The sequence below is a fragment of the Corvus kubaryi genome, unplaced genomic scaffold (assembly GCF_017639235.1).
Source record: "Corvus kubaryi isolate FWS band 111438036 unplaced genomic scaffold, C.kubaryi_AGA036_p1.0 37396, whole genome shotgun sequence".
Lineage (NCBI taxonomy): Eukaryota > Metazoa > Chordata > Aves > Passeriformes > Corvidae > Corvus > Corvus kubaryi.
Window position 1 is genome coordinate 18,963,754 of NW_024581135.1, and position 14,110 is coordinate 18,977,863.

Consider the following 14,110-nt stretch of genomic DNA (forward strand, 5'->3'; position numbering starts at 1 on the left):
AGTTGAGCATATTATTGAGTGTGGGTAACACACAGAAACAGAAGGCTGGGTTTCTCCTGGGCACCCCGGGTTCATTCTGCCCATGTCAAAGGGAGCTGGATGCAAGTCTACCTTTCTTCCACAATACTCTGCTCTGGCTATGCCTTGCTGCATCAGCTTGAGCACATGCCCTTCAGGTGAGCAGCCACTAGCTCCATTCCCTCCATGATCCAGGTACATCTATTTTAAGAGACTGAGAGAAAATAGAAAAATCAAAGAAGAAGGATGGGGAGAGCACTGATAAGCAGTGAATAAGGCAAGAGAGGAAAACTAAGGGAAATGCAACTGTTGTAGACAGGTATGACATGGGGAGGAGAGGGAATTACAAAAGAACTTGATCTTCAAGAAGTCAGAGAGGACACAAGTGAGAACAACAAGAAAAAGAAGCTTCAATAACAAGGGAGAGAGGAAAACATTATGGAAATGTCCTGTCATGACAGGTCAGAAAAAAGGACAGGACAGACAGCAGCACACCTGGAAATAAAAACTGGTGGTGAAACATGAGGAAAGGCAAATGAAGTATGCTTTACAGTGTGCTGGGTTTGTGATGATGGTAGAACAAAGAGGAAATGCAAGGAAAATAGCTGGATAATGAACCTGAGGAAGGGATGAATCATGAAGTGTTGGGAAGCTGGATGTCACATTCATTACAACATTGTAACTGATTAAGATGTCAATCTCATGTGGGTAAGGCAGCGCTTCCTAAAGCTGAGTTGGGCATGATATCCTGCCAGAGTTGTGTGGATGCTTTGTACTGTACACCACAGATAGAACCCCCTGCAGCCCAATCAGAGTCTTTCACTTACAGAAGTAACTCTTCTTTTAATCCTAATCACCTTTAATAGCACCCACTCTCAATTCTCATTTCTCACTCAGTGTCCTTCAACAAGTCTTCTCTTGTTCTGCTGCCATAACTGCAATTCACAGAACCCTGCATTATGCTATAGTTAGCTATGTTTATTTGCACATGCATTTTAATGGATAGTCTGAATATAGCACTGGGTTAAAGTCAGGGACACACTAATTGAATGTGAAGCACAACACAGAAAAGACAGCATTCAAATAAGAGTTTGCTTGCTAACACTGCAAGCATATGAAATTCAAGAATCATATATCTATCTTACACTTTGTTCCTGTCCAGGATATATGGGCCTGACTCACTATTTGCTGATTGGACACCACCAGCACCATCTCATGGAGATGAACTTGGTAAGCTACAGCTACTTAGATAAAACAGACCCCACCCATCCAGAAAGACCAACATGTCCTGAGTCAAGAGGCTCCCCGCACATTTCCTGTTCCATGGTACTTGTAAAGGATTTTCACTTATTCATTGGCTTAGCAGCAAAGAATACTTTTTATGTTTGCTGAAGCTTCTATGCTGCACTCATGCTTATATCCCAGGCAAACTCAAGTCCCTGAAATCCTAGCTGGATATGGGGGGAAGGTCATCAGACACACAGAAGAGCTCATATCATTCTCAGCTTCCCAATGGTCTGTAACTTCATTCATTGTCAGGCCAGGGAGGGGGCCAAATGAGATCAGAGAGCATCTAACACAGCAGATTTATACAGGCTGCACTCACTGCCTTTTCCTGCCATGCAGTGTGGATAGAGCATCCATCCAAAGAATAAGAACCGTCTTTCAATAAATGCCTTAAGAATATATAAGTGTAACATATTTCCAGGAAAACATATTCCAATTTTGGGTCTCTAGTGACACATGAGGCAGAAATAATATCAGCTAGGAAAAACAGGACCAAAAGCAAAGGTGTTCTTAATGATACACAAAATTCTAATTAAAATGTCTCAGCAAGCATTGAAGTTTATTTGCTGCTGATATTGTGACATGCATACTGAATTTAATGTGTAATCAGTGCTAATCCATTCCAACCCATGCAATATCAGCAACATTAAAGCAGACCACAAGTAGAATTACACAAATAATGAGTACAGCTCAGAAAGACAATTTAGAAAGGTCCTTAAATATCATCCAAGACTACAGCAAGATTAAAGAAATCCTGTGACCCCAGAAAACTGTCTTGCTCTCCTTCAGGCCTAATTGAAATCTGCAGCTGGGTGCAGTACTTGTTCCTTTTAACAAGATATCCCTAGTAAGGAAAAGTGTCAACACAACTGCTATAATTATTTCTATCTTAACAATAAAGATTCTTCATGCCTGCCTACAGTCCAGACCAGGAGTTGTGTGTCTGTAGAAGCTTAATTCATTTGTTCTTCTGGAAACAAGAACATATATATTTGGAGGGGCTTACTTTTCTTGCTCCTGTTGCTTCATTTGTTCTTTATAAACAGATATATCTGTACACTTTTAAGATCTCTTAGAATGTATATATTGTTTCATATTATAATTTGCTTACAATTTAATTGATGCCAAAACAGAAGCACCTACAAACATTTTAATTATCCAGCTTGAGATTACCTACTCATGTGGTTTTATTTTTAAAAATGTATCTCAATAGCTTCCTTAAGGATCAGGAGCACCAGCTGAGCAATCAGTTAATGATTTTTATCATAATTACAAGATTTAGCATCTGTCAGACCAAAACCTGTTTCCTAAAGAACAGAAGGCCTGACCTTGACTAGAAAATAAATCTCAAGTCACAATTATGAAAATTATAATTTCTCCTTTTTCCACGAAAAGCTTGCCAAGAAAGTTAAATGAATTTCAGAAATATGTAGGGACACTGCTGTTAAATTACATGGAAATCTGAATATAAAAATTCCTTCATGATCTTCTTCCAAAGTATTCTAAAATCCAAGTCAAGCATATTTTAATCTTGCACTGGTACAGACCTGCTTGCTTCTCTAAAAGGCCACCAAAATGCCACTGAAGTTAAAATGGATGAGTTAACCTTTTGAAAAGTACTCACAGCACCACAATTATTCTGACCTTTGACTGTACAATCCTTTTACTTTGCTAGCTATTCATTTAATGCCCATTTGTAATTTTTAAAATTATTACTACACGACTGAAAACATTTGTTTAGCAATCCATCACCATGACATGCAGCAGTTTGCAACAATGAAGGATTTTGGTACAGGCAGTTTTAATTATTTAACCAATAATAAATAAGGCAAGGACCTATATGTAGGGGAGGCAAAAACTACAGGAGGTGTGGAAGCCCACAGAGAATTGCTGTGAAATGTTTTCACAAGCATCTTAATGCATAAAGCTGTTTTGATAGATAAATAAGTGTTGAGATTAAGAAAAAAAAAAACCACAAAGGAAAAACACAAAACAAAACCCTTCCAGCCACCCCCCAAAAAACTGATGTGGTTGTGGCCCATCCTTCAGCAGTAGAGAAGAAAGGCTCATCTCCACAGCCCTGGGGACTTCACTTCAGCTGTAAGAGGAGAGAAATGGTCTGGATTCCACTAAATCCTGTACAGCTAATGTAGAACAAGAATTCTTACCTTGATTCTCTTCATAATGAAATGGAACTTACACTGACTAGCACAAAAATGTTATCAACAGTCATGAAACAGCAGTCTATCCCCCCACTTCTTCCGAGTTTGGTGATTGATAAAGATTACCAGGAACCTTTCTCCTCCACTGACAACAATTCACCTGTTGATCTTTATCAGCAGCCTACTAGTTGAAGCACTGGTGACAGTACATTTTGGTCAGCAATGTGACTCCACAGCTCAAGTGATCTCTTGGGCACTTGTATATCTCCAGAAGACCTCTTCTACGTGTCCCCCTCTCTTAAATGTAGAGGATCTAAGTTTGCGAGGCCATTTCAGAGAGATAACACCCAATGCAAAAGGTTGACAAAGTCAGAACACACTTCTGCCCAAATCAGATGTTGAAATACATTCATAAAGGGAGAGGAAACAGACTCTGATGCTGAAATATATAAATCAGATGTGAAATTATGACATCCAGCCAGCAGAAGAGCATAACAGCAGCACCAAAACAAAACTAGTATTTATTACTAAGTTCCACTGGCTATGGCAGTACCTTTTAACTTACTTCTCAGTAAGAACCAATGAGTAAAACTAGGTCTTAAAAATCATTCGTGCACTGATAAATATAAAGGCCAGAAGGCAAAAGCATCCAGAAGTCAGCAGTTCTGTCACCTACACTTCTGTAAGCACTTCCTTATCAACTGGAAATTTTTGAAACTGTAAAATAGAAAAATGTCAGTTCTAAAAGAATGCAAATTAGACAACTTAAGCAAAGTAAGACAAAAAATGTATCATGAGCCAACTGCTAGATATTGAATAATTTTCAGCAACTGCAATGCACCAACCCTGAAGGCAACAACAAAACCCATTGTAAATCACAGCCAGTGTATGTAGCTCTGTTTAAGAAAGTATTCAGACGCAGTTTAACAACATTATTAACTGTTCCATAGGAATCTTAGAATAGCTAACTCTCTCTTACAGCAAGAAAACACAAAAGAAGCCTATACTTCATTTTAGGTTATTTGAATGCTACTGTATTATTTACTGCAACTCTAATGTCTCTCATTTATTTAACATTCTCCAGCTATGCATTAAAAAGGAAATCTGAGTGTTTACGGTGAATATCATTTCAGCATTGACTAACCTCTCAGCACACAAGAACTGTGACAAGTCAGTCCTACTTTCAAACTTTGACAAGATTTTTAATAACTAAAGAAGCAAAGAAACTTCCAAGAAGTTCACTAGAAACATGACAACTTATACAAGAGAAAAAAATAAAAACCCTAGAAACAAGACATTGTAGTGGAAGGGAAAAAGCAATCACTGAATTTTCTAAAGAGGTGAGAAAATTGACATGTAGGCAGGTTTAAATCACAGAGGAAATAAAGTAAATATCAAATGAGGAAAGCTGACTGCTGCATCCCAGTGGAAATGTCTTAAATTAAAGCAGAGAGATGCAAGAGTGAGAAACTTACAACAGTAACCTTTTGAGATCAGGTCTGCATTACAAAACTATTTGAAAAGGATAACTAAACCCTCATCCTGTTCCGTCCTGTGTACATGGTTCAGAATTAAAGGCTGGTATCGAGACAATTCCTTCTCTGGCTTTTCTCAATAGTCTGAACAGCAGGAATCTAATGCAGCCATTCATGAAGAGCTAGACTGAAAATTGATTATGTTAGGATGAAAAATGTTCCCAAAAACTTCCATTATATATGCTATTAAATTATCAGATCAAATATATAAGGACATAACCATAACAGTAAATATAATATACGATGAAGTCCAGTGTTTTTCCTTTTAATGGGACCTTGAAAACATGTCAAATATATCCCATATATTATTCATCAAATTGACACCTTGTCTGGCTGGCAATTTTATACTTTTCAGTATATATTAAGAATATGTATTTCTGACAATTGTTTAAAAAGAAAAAGTCTTGTCAGGTGTACACTGATGAAAACAACTACCACCTAAATATTTACTCCTGCTTACAGCAGAGGTAGTGGAAAGCAGCACTACCTCTAGACCATGCTGTCCCATAGCCGCGTATCAAAGAAAGAAAAGAGAAAGAGCACCAGAAGTTGGGGGATTTTAATGAGAATTTGCCAATTTGTCAAAATCAGACCATTATGTAGAGAACTGAATGATTTCAATAAAATTATAGCAGAATTCAAAAGCAGATCTTCAGTGGAAGCTAAGAGAACCAGCTTCTCACAAGGAAGTTTCCCTGGTTTTCTGTCAGCACATTTACTCACTTAGCCAGCCCAATCTGAACCGTTCAGGTCTTCCATTTACCATCTCTTCACACCGCGGTTCAAGCATAAGACTGAATAACTGAAATGTCACAACTTTGCAATTAAAAATGCCTAATGTATAATACTTCCAAAATGAAAGAAGTTCTTCACTGATTTCTCACATCATCCGTCAGGCTAGATTTAAGTTGAATTAGTCCACTGGAAACCTTTTCCAAACTTAAAATCGACACACATTATTACAGTTTCATTGGCTAAAATAGCTAAATAACACTGGGAGCAGCAGCAGCATTTCACTTAGCAAATACCTGCTATTAGGGTCTTATGTGCAGAGACATAATAATAGAAACATAGGTAATAGGTAATGAAACAATATCCAAAATTACATACAGTTTTTCTATAACTTTACAATTCAATATAACTTGGCATTTTGATCTTCTATATTGGAAACTGTGTTACTCCTCACCTTAAGTAATGTTTACTTTTATCTGAAAAGGTGGGTAAACTCTTCCATTTTTTCAGAAGCAAGGATGACTGTCTCAAAGCATAAATTGAAACAGTTCTCTAACTGCAAAGATCAGTGCTGGAAATTTAAGATGTTATCTTAAGATTTTCTGAAAAACCACCAACAGATATATTTGGGGACTGAGGCAAAAAAAGGTGTAAAGTTCATCCACCTTCTTTCTGTTCAGTGTAGGTATGTTATAATTCAACAGTGAGAAGGTTACCGTTTGGGAATGAGTAGATAAGAAGATAAAACTTGCCAGGCACTCTAGACATCAGTTTCTGTTACCCAGAATTGAAAAGCTTTTATCTCATTCTTTGTTGCAGTCAGAAGAGGTGATTGCTTCTCGTGCTCACTAACAGTGGAATGGGTCCAGGAATAGATTAAATTGAAGCCCTTTTTTTTTTCTGGTCATACATGTTTAAAAGCAGAGTTTACAGTTTCCCGTTCACACATTCTATGTATATTTCAGAACCTAGTCTCATAATGAACATTACATGTACTAGGTTTTCAGGCACAAGATTTTCCATTAGAAGAAAAGAATTTTGATCACAGTCCATTGCAAGAGATGAAAAATAATGGAACAGTTTTTTCAGCGATAGAATTCTAGTTCACTAATAACAACATGCATCCTTTCTATTAAACACCAAATTCATCCAGCCCTACCATGACATTCACAGGCATAGCAGCAGTACGAATGCACAGTAAGATCTCAAATAGTACTGCTATTTTCTTCTTAAACACTGTAGAGACACGAAACCCAAAGCTTAGACATTAATGGTACACATTAATCCAGAAATCTAAACGATCTTAAAAACAGGAAGATAAAAAAAGCATAAGAAAGTAAACCTTTCCAAAAATCTTTTCAGGGACTGGAATGGAATAAATGCTTCTGGAAGTTGAGAAAAAAGTAGTTCTCAAAGACATGTGGTAAACTACCATTTATCATTCTCTCTAAATGTGTGATATAGATGTATGGTTAATAACACATTTTACTCTCAGTGGTATACAAACTGGGATCTGAAAGTAATACAGTCATTTGTAAAACCAGCATATGTCCTTGTGGGAAGAAATATCCTCTCAAAACTGCATTTTGGCTTTATTGCATATAAAAATGTGAGAAAAGCACAAAAATCTACCAGTTATTGATAATCACAGATGAATTAATGGATTCACAAACTATAAGTCCTGTGAATTTCCCAAGGAATGCTATTTTACTATTCATTAATTTTTGTAGAACTCCAATTCCTGGATAGTTTATTCCAGTAAGACATTTCAGAAATTCTACTGATAAATATTGTCATGGAAAAAACATCATTTTTATTTACTTATGTGCAGTGTGTGACTCAAGTAATGGAATAATTCTACTTTTTGCTTAAAAGTGTATTTTAGTGTAATAAATATTAATATATATATTCCTAATTTTCAGAATGATTTCTCACAAAAACTTTGTAAACAATGGAAATCATTGTGGCACAGGTGTGTACTCATTGCATTTACAGGTAACTAATTAAAAGCCAAGAAAGCCTAAAGAAGCTTCCTATAATGCTAAAGTTCCATTTTCCCTGCAATGACCTTCAGCCAATAAATATCACCATATTCACTCAGTAGCATGTAAGTAGGATATAACCACTTATGATGGTTACGGACCCACCAAGGATGGTAATCCAGCAGCAGCATTTACCCCTTTGGCATGAAAGCCCAAGTGCACTGGAAGTAGGACAGCCAAAACCAGTCTGGACATGGTCAGGGGCAAACAGCTCTAGGTGGCCCTGAGTTTGCCTCCAGAGATCCCTTCCAACCTCAGCTATTGTGAGATTCTGTGAAAATGGGAGCTGTAAACCCCTCTTGTTAAAGCGCAGTGAAATATGCAGCTGTTACTAGCAGAAATTGGTACCTCACTATATGTGGCACTTCAAAAATGAGAACTTGGGCCACGCTCTTCTCATTCACTAGCTGTGACTATGCAGTTTGTCCCAGCTACCTGTGTGCAATCCAACCCAGGATCCAGCAAACACTTGGGGATATGCTTACCTTCAGATATATAAGTAGTCCAGCACAGTCAACCAGCACTTTTATATGTTTGAAGGCAAATACGGCCTTTCATTTATTTTATCTCAACGCCTTTAGAGCAGTATGATGCTTAGGATTTATGATTTACTAGAGTTTATTACTCTTGTGAGCAGTATCTGCATTTTGAACTCAGAACCTGTCATGTCAAAAAAACAAAACCAGTGAGAAGAAATCACATACCTACTATGAGTGATTCCAAAGTCAGCACATGAGCTCAACAGTAAATTTGTGGAAATTATTAATAATTTACTTGCCATTTATAATTTACTTGAGATTTTTTTTCCTTTTTTACTTACTGATGAAACGTCTATGAGTGGATCACAATTTTCTCATATTTATTATTCATTACAACTATTTGCTGAATAATTTCTGCAAACAGTTCCTCTTTTGTAGCTCAATCCCATTGTGAATGTTTATTATTCAAAATTTAGTCTGTGAAACTAATTAAGCCATGTATTAGACTTTGTTCACTGTTTGCATGAACATTATTCTTATAACCAGTATGAATTCTGCAAATAGCCTCCTCTCCAGTATGAACTTAAATTGTATTATTCTGTGAACACTCCTGTAAAGTTTCTTTGCTAAAACATCCATAAAAAGCAAACAGCATGAAATAAATGAATTTTAAAATCTGTACAAATATTAGGGGTTATTTTTTCTTCAGGACCAACTAAGCCTACCAATAAAAGTACAATCTCAATTATTGACCTGCTCAAATGACGGAACAAGATCTCATTCTTCTCCTCATAGTCAAAATAAGGAACACTGTAGTAACAAAAGCAGATGCCTTTTTTTTCTTGCATGTTCCTTGTATCCAGTTTTTCCAAGTGTTCCAAGCACTGCTTGAAGCAATATGGCAATCATTTGTTTAATTGCTACATCATTGCAGGGTGAGTCTAAAACTGCTAGGGTTTTAGTGGGAAGAAGATGATGGAAAAGGGAAATATACAAAATGTAAGCGTACAATGCACACATCACACACCTCTTCCAGAGCCCCAGAGTTTTCACATAACTGACCTCCATGGGTTTGTAGAGATTCCCATCACATGCCAAGAACTTAAAGCCTTTTCACTTTGTTTTTCTGGATTTATTATAGATTTTTAAGACTTGGCTCATATCTTCAGCCTTCTTGCATACATTTGCTCATATCTTCAGCCTTCTTGCAGTCTGAAGGACCCAAGAATTTTTTTAAAACCTGAATTTAGCAGCTGGAACTTTAAGGTAAACACCAGGTATTGAGAGATGTGCAATGAATACAAGAGACCTGCCACTGTTAAAAGGCAGTAGTGTTGCAGAGCTCCTTCACAAATTTGAGAGGGGTAAAAGATTTGCCTAGCTGCACACAGCCACCCAGCAAAACACATCAAATTACTGCTCAGGACTGTAGCATTAAGAATTAGAACTGAAATAATATTAAAATGATACTCACAAAAACCTTTCTGCAGAGGGATGAATTTGACACGGACTCACCCCTCAATGGTTAACTTAATCTGAACTCAAAGGCAGTAATACTATTAATACTAGTGATGATCTGATTCAAAATTCAGTGATTTCTAGAATTAATAGTTCCACTGGATTCCAAAGAAATCATTCAGAATTTGTCTCTTTGGGAAACAACTCTTAAAAAATGTACAAATGAAAAACAAGTTTTCTAAATTTTGCTCCATTTCCACTAGTGGATACTAAGACAATTTAGCCATATCTTCCTTTCCAGGACAGATCTCACATTTTCTCATGGAATTGCTAGTTACATTCTCTTACCAGTGTGCTTTGATCTTTGTGTTAGTGCCACTCTTGTTTACAAAATGGGAATGGCGCAGTTGGAAAAGTGGTTTACAATGAAAAAGCACTTGAAGCACAATACTGATTCAGAATAGTGGAAAAATACAGTAATTAGAATGCATTTTAACCAGAAAAAAAAAAAAAACCAACAAAACAGGAGGGAAAAGCTGGATTTTTTTTTTTTTTTTTTTTTGGTCAAAAACTATTTTGCGATATTTTTGTATTAATTTTACACATTTTACATATTCTGTAGCCATTCTCTCTCCCCCAAGAATATGAATAATTATTCTAGGATCATTACTCTTCACATCTCCAAACAGTTAATGCTTTTTTCCAGCTGGAAATCTATGCACTGGTTACATTTTTTATTATCTCTTCAGAGGTATACTGCATGTAGACAATTTTTGGGTCTTTTTCCTTTCCTTCCTTCTCATCTTAGGAGCTGAGATTTTCCCTTTCTTATGTGTTAGCTTGGTGTGGATGAAGCCTCAGACAATAGCACACAAGGCATTCCCAGAGGGAACTGGAATACATTTCATGTCATTGGGCTAGCCACAGTTAAGAAACTACAGGCTGCTAGTGAAAGCTACATTATAAACTATTCCATGCCCTTTGCTGCAATTTTTGAAAATTCAAAATTTTTACAGCCTCATTAAGGAAGCTTCTTTTCTAACATAGGTGTCTTCATTTTGATGTCAGCTCCTGAGCCATAGCAAGGTACCACCACAGCAACTTCACTTTAAATTGTGCTGTCATTGGGTTTAATGTTCCTACCACGTTTTTTAAGACACTGTGAATTCCAGTGAATCCTGCAATGAATTTCCAAGATGCCATGAAGAAACACTTCACTTTCACTATTTAAGCAAAAAAAAAGCTTTAGTGAGTGCCTGTGTAAGATCAAGAAAAATGCTTAAATTACTTTAATACGGTTGCCCTTTAAACTAAAAGAAAAATAACCAAAATGGATTTCTATTACAAATACAGATATTTGGTCACAAGATGTCAGAGCTTACATCTCCTTTCCAAATACATTATACACTATAGGTACCTGATGGCCTATTAGCTCAAACTTCTTAAGGTGCCCTTGCTGACCAGTTCATGTCATTAAGCAGTGGAGACAAAGTACTGAAAGCTAAATACATATCCTGTGATTCTTCCCTTTGGTGCTATTTATGGTTCCCTTTAGAAATACAGGAGTTAGCTGTGAAAACTGCTACTTTTGAAATAAATTCCAGTGGTCCAGTGATTTGAACCTCCTTGAGGTGTGTTTTTATCCGTGTTGCCAGGATAGGTTCATCAGGACAATCTGTATCTGTCAGCAGTTCTTCAAAAACCTTTTAGTAAGCCTGCAATAGCACTGCCACAGAGATGTACATAAGTGACACTGACTATAGAAAGAAAATTCTACCAAGCTTACTTTCAATTGCTAGCAAATAATACACACAGAATTAATGTGCATACTTCACTGGAAGAAAGAAGAATTGTATTTTATTTATTAGGAATCCCAGACATTTGGAACTTTCATCTTCCAGGACAGAGTTATTTTTCCTGGGGGTTATAAAAATAGTTTTGTAACCAGTTATATGTTTTTAATTTTGCAGTCTTCTTTCCTGAACATTAAAGCAAGCTCCATGAAGTTAAAAAAACTTAATTACATCTAACTGGCTAACACCGCTGCATGTCTATAATTGTGTGTCACCTTGCAACACTACATTGTCTAAATGTTTTCTTTTTCCTTTTGGCAATCTACTTAACAATTCCAAGCACAGCTGATGAAAGATTACTTCTAGAGAAATACTTCTTATTACAATATTGTACAGAAAATAAAAATTCTTATTCAGATGTACACAATATTTTGCTGAAAGGCATTTAATATTAGTTTAGAACCTTTGTACTGACAGCTGCTCAGCAGGACAAAATCTCTCCATTTGATTAGAGTCTTCAGGCAGTCTCATGAAAATTGTTACTGAGAAAGAGTAATTAGGGTTCTCCCTCTCTTTCACCTTCGGTAATGGGTTTATCTAAATGTGCAAGGAGGCTTACTTTTAATGGTTTTAATCTACGTATATATAGAGGGGGGTTAAAACTACAGGTCCATTTTAACCCAAACTATTCTATGATTCTATGATTTATGAAGGGTATAGTTATGTTAATACAAAAACTGACGAAGGATAAATACAAAACAAAACCACCAAGTTTCATAAAACTAAGTAGTTGCATAAAATTGAAAAATAGCAGAAATTCTGAATGATAGTTTGAAAGACACTGTTAGTAAAACAGCTGCTTCAGGGTGCAGTTCAGTATGATTTGCTGACTTGTTTTTGCTAACACCATCTTATTTAGCTGTAATAAACGACTGATTATAGCACTGTGTCACGTGAAAAGGGGAGACTTCCTTTACCCTTAGTGTGGGGACATTTACTCAACTTGACTCAGAGGATGAAAGCCAGCTGTGTAGAGAATGACCTTGATGTTTGTAATCCCACTTTCCTTTGCTACAGAATGAAAGAAGGTCTAGGTCTTATGCTAAAGAAAGTAGAGCAGAGAACTGAATTGGCTTAAATTCTGCCACTGCTTCCTGCATGAACCCAAGCACACTGGTGCAGTCAAAACTGCTATGTATTCTGAGCACACAGTCTGGCACACAAAGGCTTAGGTTTGCAGAAGTTTTAAGAATTCATAAGTACAAGTTAAGTGACTTGATTTGCTACTATTAAAAACTCCAGCTCTGAACAAATGTTAAAAATTGTGTTCTTTGAGAAAGAAGGCAATGATTATTCTGCATTAGTCACACAAACTGGTCTTTGCTTTGAGGATATATTATTGTGTCATAGTACCATGCTGTAAAACAGAAATAATAATAAACACTAATTTCACAAGAGTATTATAAAAGGGAGACACTAACATTTGTAGTTTTGATGGAACCCATCAGTCTTATGAGGAAATCGATAGTGTCATATTCAGAGAAAGATTTGAATGCTGCAGTGAGCCAGGGGGCCACACACTGAATGAAGCACATCTTTAAATGACATATTTGCAAACTGTCTGTTAAATGAGTACTATTCCATCTTGTGACCTGAATGAGGCAGGCAAGGAAAGAGTTGGAGAAAAATAGTGTTCTCACATAATTAAAGTCAGTATCATAATACAGCACATTTCAGCCCAAATACTTTAAAAGTTTGGCTAAGCTCCTAGCAACAGAATGAAAACTGTTCCAATGAGAAGTTCTGGGAACTGTAAATATAGCCTTGTTTCCTGTATTAGATCTAACCTACTGTTATTACAAAAATCCTCACAAAACTAATGAAACACTTTGCAAACTAACACAAGAACAATTTGGAATAGCATTCCAATGGTGGAAGATCAAATCCTTCAAAAGGCTTTGTTTATGCTGTAAGAATTTTGAGACAGGCATTCTCTTTTGAATGAGAGCGACTTAGTCATTTTCTATGCAAGAAAAAAAATAGGAAAGAAAAAATCTTATATTGACAAGATCTGTTCATGATTGGAGCCTGGTATAATCACTCAAGATTATGACCTCAGAGTCAGTGGGTTTAATTAGTATTTAAGTGCATGTACTTCAGCTACATTTAATTACAATCCCAGATTCCTATCTGTTATTTGACAGATGATTGCTACTATTTGGCATCCAAACAGCTTCCAAAAAATAGGAAGGGAAAAACCCACTAAGAATAATAATTAGTGATACAGCATGCTGTTACACAAAACAAGCCTACAGCAAATGCTAGATCTCATAAACACACACATACAAAGACTTAGTCATCAAAGTATTAAAGCAAAAGAAAGCCCTAAACTGAGTTATGTTTTGTGTTTTCTCTTTGTTTAGATTATGATCTCACATTTCAGTTCCACAGACTAGAGGCTTGTGTGGTAGTGCCCATGAGACCCTAGTATCACAGATAAATCTAAAGAATCAGAACCTCCAGATATATATTTCTAAGGATAAAGCTGAGCACTGCATCCATACTGATACTATACAATATACTATATGCTGCCAGGCTTTGCAA

At 36.4% G+C, this 14,110-nt stretch overlaps 1 protein-coding gene across 8 annotated transcripts in view; it reads left to right on the top strand.

The window, feature by feature from the left end:
- The first annotated feature begins 1,180 nt into the window (after positions 1 to 1,180).
- B3GALT1 (beta-1,3-galactosyltransferase 1) overlaps positions 1,181 to 14,110 on the top strand; it is a 76,783-nt gene continuing 63,853 nt past the window's right edge. For all 8 annotated transcript variants that reach the window (XM_042041568.1, XM_042041567.1, XM_042041576.1 and 5 more), the window contains exon 1: positions 1,181 to 1,248. The gene's annotated coding sequence lies outside the window, so the exon portion shown is untranslated. The remainder of the gene's footprint in view (positions 1,249 to 14,110) is intronic.